The 12,054-nt window shown below is 41.7% G+C and overlaps 1 long non-coding RNA gene across 1 annotated transcript; it reads left to right on the forward strand.

The window, feature by feature from the left end:
• Positions 1-4,698: 4,698 nt before the first annotated feature.
• On the forward strand, positions 4,699-11,161 carry LOC309436592. Its single transcript, XR_014183374.1, has 3 exons — positions 4,699-4,755; positions 8,038-8,109; positions 10,845-11,161. It is a non-coding gene; the product is annotated as an uncharacterized lncRNA (long non-coding RNA).
• The last annotated feature ends 893 nt before the right edge of the window (positions 11,162-12,054 follow it).

The following is a 12,054-nucleotide window of genomic DNA, read 5'->3' on the forward strand; positions in this document are numbered from 1 at the left end:
GACTGAAGTCCTTTCAAAACACTAGTAAACAGGAATAAGTGCATGAGATATGTATGCAATGACGAAAGTGAGACGCTCACAGCTGGCAAGTTGTGTATCAGAGGTTTGTAGATTTGGAGTGCCCTTTATTTCTTGACTGTTTGTCTCAGTGCACTGACTTTGTTCATATACTAGGTGTTGCATTTGGCCTTTGGCATCAGCCTATGCAACTGTCACTGACTTCATCTGAAGCTGTGCTGAAGTGCTGTGCTGCGTCATCTCTTCCTTCCTCAGGAATTAAGTTGTTTGAATTGTTATGTGTGTGATCCTTCTCCCACCTAATGACACGAGGTGGTTGCACTTTGTCAGCTTTTTTTTTTTTTTTCCTTTAGTCAGTTTTCTTTCAGTCAGGTACAGCTGTGAGCTGCTTTTAAGCCCTGGTGGTGTTTTGTTTTGTTTTGTTTTTTTTTTCTCTTATTTTCTTCACCAGTCCCATAAAAATCTGTTGCCATTACCGGATAGGACACACCTGGGAGCACAGAGTACTCAGGATAGGCTTTAAGCTCTGATCTGCATTTGAGGTGCTTGTTAAGTCTTGCTTCTCTGGGCTACCAGCTCAGGAAACCTTACCAACCTGCTGCCTAAAGACTGCTCCTGCCTGATTTCATCTACCTTGCTTACCTGGAGCATTTATTGTCAAAAGCTCTCCTGACAGGAAACATTCTGGATGTAATGAAGTATCCACAGAGATTAATATGATAGTTGTCACCAAAACATCTCCCAAAACCATTGTACTGATTTCTGTGTCCTAGTTGTCCTGTATCTGTTTCCAGCCTCAGACTATTACCTTTTAGGTAAAGGGGCTGATGTAACCAAACTGTCTCTTGGTGTCCATTGCTTAATAATGTGGCTTCTACGTTGTTCATGAGCAAAGGAAATAACACGGTGCTATAAGGATCCTAGGAAAATGGGGACAGTCTGGGTTCTTTATATGACTTCAGGATGCATTTAAAAACCTTGTACTGCACTCTTGATATAAAATCCCCTTCTTGAAAGCATTTATTTTATAAGTCACACTTTTCCCTCTCAGCATATAAATATATGTACATGACATGTACTATGCATGACATACATGAGAGATTTTTGTCCCTAAATAGGGAAAACGTAGGCTGGTCTGTGTTTTCATGAGCCTATGTGTCCCATCCACAGTATCAGCTCTTACCCTAATGAGCTGAAGCTACATTAGCAAAATCTCAGGCAGATAAATTGACATTAAACCTTGGTTTGATGATCCTAGTAAGACATTCAATTAATTCTATTTTGCTACAAGCTAATTTATGACTTTGTGTTTATTCAAAAAAAAAAAATGTTGGATGTACAAATCAGTAGGAGACAAGGTAATGAATTATTCTACCTTCCTTCATGCTCTTGTCTTCACACTTTGCTAGTATAAGAATGGAAGAGGAAATATGAAAGAAATGTCTTTTGATGTATGAAATGTGGGTATTTTCTCATACTGTGCTGTATCTAACTGGTGTAAACACATAATCAAGCCCTCTAGGAGATGCTAATTAGTGCAGTAAATGTTAGTTTATTAATTGCCATTACATTTCTCTTTGTTTCACCAGCGAATGTTTCTTTTCAGGAGAACAGATTTGATACGGTGCGTCTGTAGAATTTGTTTGTGTTCATGGCAAATGAAGACAAGTAGCCTAGCAAAGCTGTGATGAATTAACAGCAGTCCATGCGATCAACGTTCCTGTAACGGAGTCCACAAAGTGCATGGGCTTCTGTGTGATCTGAGAAGAAAAACAACACAAAACAAAAAGCCCCAGAGGATTTGATAACAATTTTCTGCTCTATCTCTCTACTTGGTGTGTTTTTAATGAGCCCTCCAAAAGCACAGGTAGTAAAACTTTCCCTTTTTGATGTGGCAGAATACACTGCCAAGACATACTGCAGGAGAGGTACTTCAAAGGCAAACAGCCAGCAAATACAATTACATTAGGTGAGGCTGCTGGGTATAATTGAGTTCCTCCCATCCTTGGAAAGTGATAGAAGACAGTCCCTTAACAATTCCTTCTTCCTGCTCCTCCAGCTTGTTGTTATCAATCAATACTTTCCCTGTGATGTTCACGTTTGTAAACTATACCGTTATCGCAGGCAACGTTGCCTGTGTTGGGTACAGCGAGCCAAGATTATGCCTACTGGTAGATAATATAGGGTCAAGTGAACAGTCCCCCACTATGCAGCAGTAGCATGGGCTGTGGAGGAGGCAGAAGGAACATCCAGGGGTCTGGAAGCCATCCCTTCCCCTCTCGGGAGGTGGCCAATAACTGCTGGAAAGGCTCCTGCAAGTGGGATGCTGGTGCTTCTGGGAAGCAGTGGAGTGGGCTGTGTGTGTTGAAGCAGGTTGGTGACCCAAGAGGACCAAGGTGGGAAGTGAATTTGCTGGGTGGATCTAGGGCATGGCTTGACTGAACTCTCAGGACCTATTTTTAGACTTGGTATGGGGAAAAAAGGTCTACATGTTTTTAATCACTTTGCTTGTGAAGCCAAAACACAGGAGGAGTTTTTTTTCCTTCTGTTTGGAATGTGAGCTTTTGTTTTGTTTTCACAGACTTTTGGTTAAAACACACCTAAACCTAAATATCTCTTCATAGTGCTTCCTCTGCTGAATTAGCTCTACAAAGTCTTACAATACAAAAAAAATGAATAGCTTTCACCTAGACTTTTGAAAATGCTTTTAAATTGTTCTCTTTAATTATTTGCCTAGGTAAGTTTCAGTAGGCCACTGAAAATATGAGGCTAGAATGCTCATTTGATCTTTATCCTTGAGAAAAAAGTTGCTTTGCAATCTCGTTGAATAGCTTGAGTCCTTAACCCCATTCAGGCCAGTTTCTAGTTTGCATTTTTATAAAAATAACAAATCCTATGTCAGAAGCATCTAGCTTGGACTTCTCTAGTTGTCTGTTGAAGAGTCAGGATCCTTTTTGCTTCTTTCCACTAAGGTCTTTCCTCTGCGCTTCATTTACTGCAGACGTCAAAAGCAGGCATAGCTGACTATCTTCTGGGACTCTGCATGGCATCACTGGGTGCTGCTGCTGCAGGTCTCCATTAGCATGAAGCCATCGATTTATTTTCTACTGATAAATAATCATAACTAGCATATAAATATATAGGTCTGTGCTGATTGAAGCACTGAATTAGAAGGTTCTGTCCAAATGTTTCCATGATGAGTAAAAGAAAAAAAAAATGGAACACCTTTTATTTTTCAGATTAGAAAGATTAAAAAAAAAAATCCTACTGTGGTGTTCAGTGTATTGCTTCACCACAGCTTGAGCAAAATTCCACCTTTTTAGTAAGGGGACTTTTTTGCTGGACTCTGGTAGCAGAAGTATGGTGGAGGACAGACCTAGCTTACACATTTGCTGGAAATCTGGAGACAGAAACTGATTTGTCCTCTGAGACACAATCCATATATGCAGAATCTATCTGAATAAATGAGCCCCTTACTTAACTGGGAACGTACTGTATATTCCATCTGCAGACTGACTGATTGCTCCATTTCAAGCCTCCTGACTCCCATGGAGCCATCTGGTACATGCTAGTTTGTACGAATAGGTGAGGATTCCTGCTAACACAACAGCCCTCAACTAGGCAGAGTGCTGATATTTAGCACTCTGCTTCACATCTGCGTGCAAAGCTGTAACAAAAACCACAACATTTTCTGTCTTTAATGTTTAAATGAACCTTCCTTTTTCTCCTGGAAATTCAGTTGGGACAGGAACAATTAATACAATTACATCAGAAAATTGGTTGAGCTATTAATACATCTAACTAAGCAGAGATTTCATGTTATATAGCACCATGAATTTTTTTCCCTCATTGCTTGCTTAGGGCTGAGCAGAAAGGAGGGTGGAAGAGGGGGAGAAGGTGTGTGTCATACAGATACTTTTATATCACTTTGAGATATTGTCAGAAAATAAAGCTAATGGGTATAATTAATGTCTGTAAGCAGTAGCAGCCCGGTCATAGGGCTTATTAATAGATATGTAAAGGCTGCATCATTTTTGGCTGCCCTGCTGTGCTCAAGATTTCTATATGGAATTGGCAGTCTGAGGCTTAGCACCACAGAGAAGGTGCCTCGGTGGCAGCTGTATCACTCCAAAGGATTTTAGTGAAAGTGGATGGAACAAGGTGAATAGGAGAAAAAGGGAAGTGGACTAAAAGGCAAAGGCTGCCTGTTTTATTCTCTGGCACCCAGATCTACAGACATATTTAAGACACCTAAGACATAGCTGAGGAGACCTGTGTGCTCTTTGACAATTTAAAAAGAATAAAGTGACATCAGATCCCTCTTTTCCCCCAGAGGCCCCCAGAGCCTGGAGGGGAAGAAGGCCAGGAGGACTTTCCAGCCGCTCTGTGAAATGTGCTGCTGTCCTGGCCTGGAGAACGGTGTCCCTTCTGCCTCTGGAGATTGTAGGGAGCTCTCAGCTCAGAAAAGTCCCACTGCACCTTGCTCTCTACAGAGTTTTTGCAGTGTATAGGCTACTTTGGCTTAATCTGGGGTGAGAACTTGCATCTGTAGTAGACACCTGTCTGGGTTTGGTTTGACTCTATTTATTTATTCATTTATGCATTGGAAACAATGGTGGATCTTTCCAATAAAAGTACCTTTTTTCAGCCACTCATTCTAGCTCCAGCTTCTGATGCATCCTGACTAAGGAGGAATCAATGTGAATAGTGCAAGGACTTGTGTTTTCCTGTAACATGGTGAGTACATTGTGCAGTCTTGTGTTTCACATCAGTGCAATCTCACTTTGTTTTAGTAAATGTTACCCCTTAGACATAGGATCACTTACAAACTGGGGTCTGTGCTCACATGTCTGTTGCAAAATACAGCCTGCTAAAAACAGCTGTAAGGAGCTCCCTTTGTCTGGTTGGGGTTCTTCACTTAAGTGCTTGTGGTGCCTGATTAAATTAGTAATCAGAGATATAGTCATGCTACTTTGTGACTCTGAGAGCCTTGATTGTGGATTATATTTACACACTGCAATTTCTTTCTAAATGGAGCTCTTTGTATTCAAGGACTTTAAGAGTCTTTCAGCCGTTGATAAAATCCAGTTTACTACATAGAATAGTTCTTGCAGCGGCGCCAAGTTCTTGGACAGGCATGTTGTGTAAATCAGTTTTTCGCTTGCACAATAATACGGCTATGTAAAAGTTCACGTGTGATGCAGTGGTTTTGCTGACCCCTTGCACTGAAAAACTGCATGGTGGCAGACTGGCAGATGCATTGAATGCCCTCGTGTCATGTTGTCTCAAAATGACAGTTTCCTTTCTCGTTAACACAGGGAATGGCTTGAACCAAATCCACATAAATGGTAACAACAAACCTTGTGGTTTTTAAAGCACCTGCAGGGATCCAAATGCTGTGGCCTATATCTGGTCAAAACAATAGGGCTGGAAAGGCAGCCAGCCTTTACAGAATATTTTGTTGTGCTCAAAGTCAATGATATGTGCTAAGCCTGTGGCTCTGTCCCATACATTTAGGTATCAGAAGCAGGCGGGAGATCTGACGACTCTGCTGATTTTGAGACTCCAGAACCCTTCAGATTATCCCTATGGTGGCAACTCTTTTGGTGGGAAAGCACCTGATTTAAATTTCTGCTTGTCCTGTTCGGAACAGGGACAGAAGACCTGATCTCCTGCATCAGCCCAGCTGCATTGACTTGCAAAAGGGTGCAGGGAAAATGAGAAGGACTTGGCCCACTGTGACAAGGGGCTCCAAAGTGGGGGAAGCCTCGGGCCAGTCTGTGTTCTGAATCACCTCAGAGTGGGCTTTAGTCCCTAAAGGCTTTCTCTGCGCTTGACCAGAAGTTTCACTCTGGTTTGGAGGAAACTCTCAGGAATAGTTTGTTTGTTTGCCTTGCTTTATTATTATATTTTTTTCTTTGTTTCCTTCTGCTGGAAACTGTTGGATTCCTATGAATAAAATCTTGCTTCTTTCTCTGGCAATATTTGTTTCAAGCTCTCTGAAAAAAAATCTGTCTAGCTTTAGTAGGTACTTTAGTGGCTACAATTGAATATCTTACATTGATTCTAACATGAAAGTCCTGTTTGTAAATGTATTAGTGGGACTTAAAATCTAATTCTATTCCTTGCTTTGCTACTCTCCTGCAGCAGCACTTCAAATCTCTGTGCTTCAGTTTCCCTTTCACCCACTCCTTGTCTTCTCCCTAAAAATTCTTTAGAACTAGATTTTTACTACTTCCTTGGGATAGAAAACCCAACTCTGATCTCACTCAGGTTTTTGTGTTGTCATAATGTAAATATTATTCAATTGAGTACCTTTAGTGATTATTTTGGGGTATCCTACCAGCTACAGTAGCCATTGAGCCTATTAGGATGGTGAAGCCTTTGGATGAATTAACAGACCAGATGAACAGACACAGCTCACACACTTGCAACAAAATTAATTCTTTCCAGAAAATGATAGTACCATCTTGCAGATTGTTGGAATGATGCTACCTACTGGCATTTTCCTTCTGCCACAGACAACTGCAAATCGCTCCCTAGTGAACTGAAGTGTCCTATGGGACAGCAAATGGATCGGGAATGCTTCTAGAGTGAACCCTCTTTGAGTGCAGGGGGTTTCCATTCAAACAGCTGGAACTGCATTTGCCTCTTGTATTTTCTCTTCCAGCCTATATGCGGCTACAAGCTTGTTGAAGCAATCTGCCAGGAAAAAGTCTGAACTGGTGGAAAAAAAACAAACCACCCTTGCATGATAGCAGCTATAGTCACTTATATCCTCATGTCTCTCATGAGACTCTCATTCCCATCCCTGGCCAACAGCAGATGCTTGCTGAAGGGTGACACAAGCATGGTGATAAACATCTGAACACCCTCCTGTGGATCTTGACCATGACTGGTCACGGCTCAAGCTGGTGCAGGGACCTGCCAGCAAGAAGGCGGCTATCGGTGGGATGTGTACCTCCAAAGACAAGCCTGACAGGATGGAGGGGAGGACGAGGAGGCACCCACAAACGTGGAGATGGGGTGTCCCCCGGGCAAGCTGGAGCTTGCCTGGGGCATTATTTAACAGCCATCTCCATCTAACTGCAAGGTGCTGTCTCCAGTATGGCTTTGCCCAATCACACTCAAACCAGCCTTCCTTCTTTAAGAGCTATTTAAAGACACTGGTGTTATCTGGTTTTGCTACTTGTTCTTTTTGATAAGTGATGTTTAGTGATCTCACCCTTCATAGGACAAATGTGACTGTCTTAGGATTTGGTCTCTGCCAGGTGTTTGATTTGGGCTTTCCCTGAGCTTGGCTCAATGTTCCCTGAAATGCAGGAGCTTCAGGCTACCCTCTAGCCTAATTTAGGTACAAAAAAGTATGGCACGTAGGTGTCATCCCACCCAGCCCATTTTTTGGTGCATAGAGCCTCGCTGTGATCTTGAAGAAACCTGTTCCCAGGGGCTCTGTGTGTTGTTCAGAGGTAATGGTAAGGCATAAAATCCTAACCCAGGATTGTCCCTGAGTCTGAGTGCCTCTGCTGGCAGCCTGCTGCTCTTGCTTCAGGCTTCTCCACTTCATGCATTGAAGTGCTTTTATTTTTTGTGGCTGGATGTAATGGGACTTACCTGGTTCAACTGCCAAGCTAGGTCAGCAAAATAATCTTGAATCTCTATAAGAATTTCTCCTATTCTACCGCAGTGACTGGATTAGTGGTCCCCTTGTCAAAATGTTAACATCTCTTCTCTCACCACCAGAGAAACCCTAAAACCTTTCAAACAATCAGTGCATGAACTAAAACTGCCATGGTCACCTCAGTTTCCATAGGTAGCATCTTTTGTTCTGATTAATGAGCTTTTTTTAGTGGGGGGGTTTATTGCTATGGTGCTAGAACTGCTTGTTGGCTTGCATGGCACAAATAAAGTGGGACTAAAATTGTGACTGCAAAAGTTGAAAGGCATACAGTTACTGGGTGTTTGTTAATTCCATCTTTGCAAGAGGAGAGCAGCTGCTTTTCTTTTCTTTTTTAACAGATGGAGTGATTTCTCATGTAGTGTTGCAGTAATGACCAACGTGACACAGAAGGAAAATTCTGTGACAATATGGTGAGCAAGATCTTATTGACAGCTCCACTTGGTTGTAATTTGTAAGCTCTATATTGTTGCTCTATTCTTTTTATCTCCCTGCCTCCTCCCCACCCCAAATGCTGCCTGTCTTTTCTGCCATATAGAATTAGATTTCAAGTTGAATGAACAGTTTAATTTTAAGGACTCTTAGTTAAAAGCTGTTCAGAATCTTTACCAGAATTTACACCCAATCATAACTTTAAAAAACTAAAAAAATCACTACATTGTGAAGTGATGGTGTGAAAATTATCTCCTATTTCATTTTTCTGTTGAAATGGCTGCCTTGATTTCTCCTGTAGCAGCTGACAGGGACAGGACTTACTTGGCACAAGGTAGCCTAGCCCTAGCACAAAGGTGGTGCTACTACAGATCAGCCCAACACAAGGGCACAGCTCAGGTGTGTGGACCATGAATGACCAGGGAAGAGTGGTTGTACCCTGCCCTGTGATTAAACAGTATGCAGGGGCTGGAAATAAGCCCAGGGACATGATTATCAACCAGAACCTGCAGCTTCTGCCATGCGTAGAGGTGCTCAGAGCAAATGCTTCCATCTACTTGTACAGGAGCTGAAAATCCAGCTGGAGACACCCACCCAAAGCCCCTCTTTGGCAAGGCATGGTTAGCTGTGTGTCATAAAGTAAAGGGCTTTCAGTGTTCTCATGAGCTTCTCAGTAATCTGTATGGGGAATAAGTCACAAGGCAATATATCTGTGGGAGAGCTGGGATGTTCTACTCTTCCTTTGAATCTATGAAATTTGAAACTTGAAAACAAAAAGTGAATGTTTGTTAGCATGATGCTGTAAAAAGTACACCAGAAATGTTTATAAAAGAAAACTTTATGAAATAATGATGTGATTTGTATGAGGATGATAAGGAGCACAAACAGAACAGTCCAGTGGATTCAGCAACAACCTAAAGCTGGAACTTCAGATAATATTGTGCCAGTGGGAGGACAGGTGGAGCTTGTATGTGCTGCAATCCTGGCTTTCTCTGGACCTTTCTGAGGGGTCTATAGTCATCCTTGCTCCTGAGATGTGTGGGCTGGCAAATTCTGCTCTTAGAAACAACTCCCTAAGAAATAGTCCCAAGGGCTGGTTTTCATGCTTGCTACCAAATGCCAGTGACTCTTACAGTCCTGTTATGCACTGTGTACAGTGCAAATGCAGCCATTTCTTGATAACAGGGAGAAATATCCCTAAGAGAGACATTTTCCTTTACAGCCCATAAGTGAAAATGACTTTTTGTGTGTCCTGCACGCACAAAATGAGGCTGTTTGAATCTCTGTAGCAGATTTGTCTTTAATTTCTGGAACTGGTGGAAACGTGCGATACTGTTTTTTTCAGAAGGTTAGTTAGAATGGGGAGGATTAGACTGATTCTGTATTTTGCATTAACTGCCTTTTAAAATTTATCCAAATGAAGGGCTACCAGCCTGCTGCTCAGTGACTAATAAATTTGATTCATCTTCGCTCCCCACAGGGTTATCCTCCTTCTTACTAATGTTTGACATTTTACGTTTTAATTAAAGTTGCCCTCCAAGCAGCAAACCACTAAGAGAATGACAGATATTCTTACTGCAACAAGATATCAGCAGAAGGGCAATTCACTAACTATATCTTCAATAGTGCCTTTCACTTATGCTCTACATGACCACCTAATGTTTGTGTGCATATGTGTGTGAGAGACAAGGCAACACCTATCTTAACTTACAGGGCATTTCAGTGTCCTAAGATGCTATCAGTGAATGTCTGAATTTAAGTAGGAGCTAATAAGCAGGAGCAAGTAGGTCTAGGGAGTAGTGGTACTTGGCTGGTGCTGTGCAAGCACACATATGAAGTTGTGTAGCCTAAGACAAAGGAAGGCAGGCAAAGAAGAGCAAAGAAATTCAAAGCTGTGAAAGCAATCACAATGAAAATGTTGTAAATGGCACGTCAGCTGCTTCCTGGCTGCCTCAGGTGTATCTGAGGGACTGTTTTTATGGGACTTCCCTATAGAGAGAAGCAGAATAAAGAAGGACTGGTGGATAAACCTGGTGGATATGTGTAGAGGGGGTGTTTCTGTAAGGGCCTGTACTAATGAGCATGTTAAAATATCAACACAAGAAGCTGAAGACCAGGCAACAAAGCTGGTGTCAGCAACAACATGGAGGACATGGTTGGTGGGAGGAGAAGCAAGAGGCTAGTGTGCATAGGTGTAGGTGTGAGGCATGTGAGGCTGGATACCAGTGTTGCAATATGCATGGAAGGAAGAGGAGGTAATGCTACCAAAAGGGATGCATACCCTTTGCAGAGGTGAGTCTGTAGGCCTCTAGAAATGTAGTAACAAAGATCTGGAAAAGTGCTTTATTTGAACAGAAAGAGGGAAAACCTGAAAATACAGCAATGGAAACTTTTTAATCTGGTTCTGTACACAAGACAGAGAAAAGATAATACATGGAATCTGGGGTACAGAGCTTGATAATAACAAGATGGTGAAGCCAAATGGACAAAGATGGATGCAGGCAGAGGGACAGCACCGTGCTGTAAATACATTGGGGAATTGGTGCCTGACTCTGTACAGAGAGACAGAGGAGAGAAAGGCATTGATCCAGTGGTTTGAGAATGGCATCAAATCCAGAACGGGCCCTTCTGCTTATGAATTTCATTTACCTCTGATACAGAGCTCTGATGACACTTGTCCACCTTATTATGATAAAAACCTTTATTTTTTTTTCAGATGACAGTGATTGTGAAGAGAAGCTGCTGAATTAATGTAACCAATTGACATGAGATAAATGCTTTCTGACCACCCACAGAATGAGGGGATATTTTTCAAGTTTTAGATCTTTCTGCATGACAAGAGGGAGACAGAAGATTAAGTGATACATTGTTTAGAAGCAGAGTGCTCAGTTTATATTTAACTAATAATTAATAGATGTATTCTAAGTAAGAAACTAAACAATTGTACCTAACATCATCAATTATTTCTTAGTATAGATGTATTGTATGTCAAAATTTTCAAAAATTGTAATGCATATGTGATCATAGTGTGAATATAAGCAACACAAGAGCATCCAGTCACTGGAGCACTTATGGAGGATGATCCTCAGTGTTCCCCAGCGCTGATAAAATAAAGAATGCCACTCAACAGTAAAACTGACTCTGCTCTTAAGTTTATTTCTTCATTTCAACTGGACGTGTGTAATGTGAAAGGTGCCATCTTTCCTCATGTAGTCTAAGAGCACATGGTTATGTTGTGAGAAGGCATTGACAAAACTTACGCTTCACTTGTTTCTAACCTAATGCAACATCTTGACTCTCACTGGCCTCTCTTCCTCCATCTCAAACCAGCAACAAAAAATATTTTTTCTCATGTATATTGTGTCTGCTGGTATTGAGGATTTTTTTCCAAATGTCTTTAAAAAAGACAGCATGCAGGAGAGACTTGCAAAATCCTGCAAGTTACAGGCTTGTCTGGGCCTTTCTGAATTATGATACAAACCCCAAAGGAATAGAAGAGAAATGACAACTCCCTTTCATGTGATATTGTGGCTGCCCTTAGGAGATGAACGGTGAAATATGTGACTTCTGAAGAGAAACATATGTAATAGAGAGGCAGAAGGCTTAGATATATCAGTGTGAGTATATGGGGAAAGAGAAAGCTGAACACAGTGCGGTTTGGTATTCACAGCTCATTTCTCCTTTCTGGGACAGAAAGGTCAGAGAAACACGATACTTCCTCTTAAGCAGCATTGCCAAAACCAGACAAGCAAGTGGGACTAACTGGTTTCCTCTAACTCCAGGGAGAGACCTGTGTTTGCTGCCTACCAGCTTCTCCAGCAAACCAAAAACCCTGTGATGTGTCCTCTTGGTAACAGCAGCTGAGTGAATAGAAGGTGTTATAAGAAAAAGTGTTTGTGTCTCCCCATGACTTGGTCCCCTAGGAG

The sequence above is a fragment of the Streptopelia decaocto genome (genome assembly GCF_964273445.1).
Source record: "Streptopelia decaocto genome assembly, chromosome: 2".
NCBI classification, from domain to species: Eukaryota; Metazoa; Chordata; class Aves; order Columbiformes; family Columbidae; genus Streptopelia; species Streptopelia decaocto.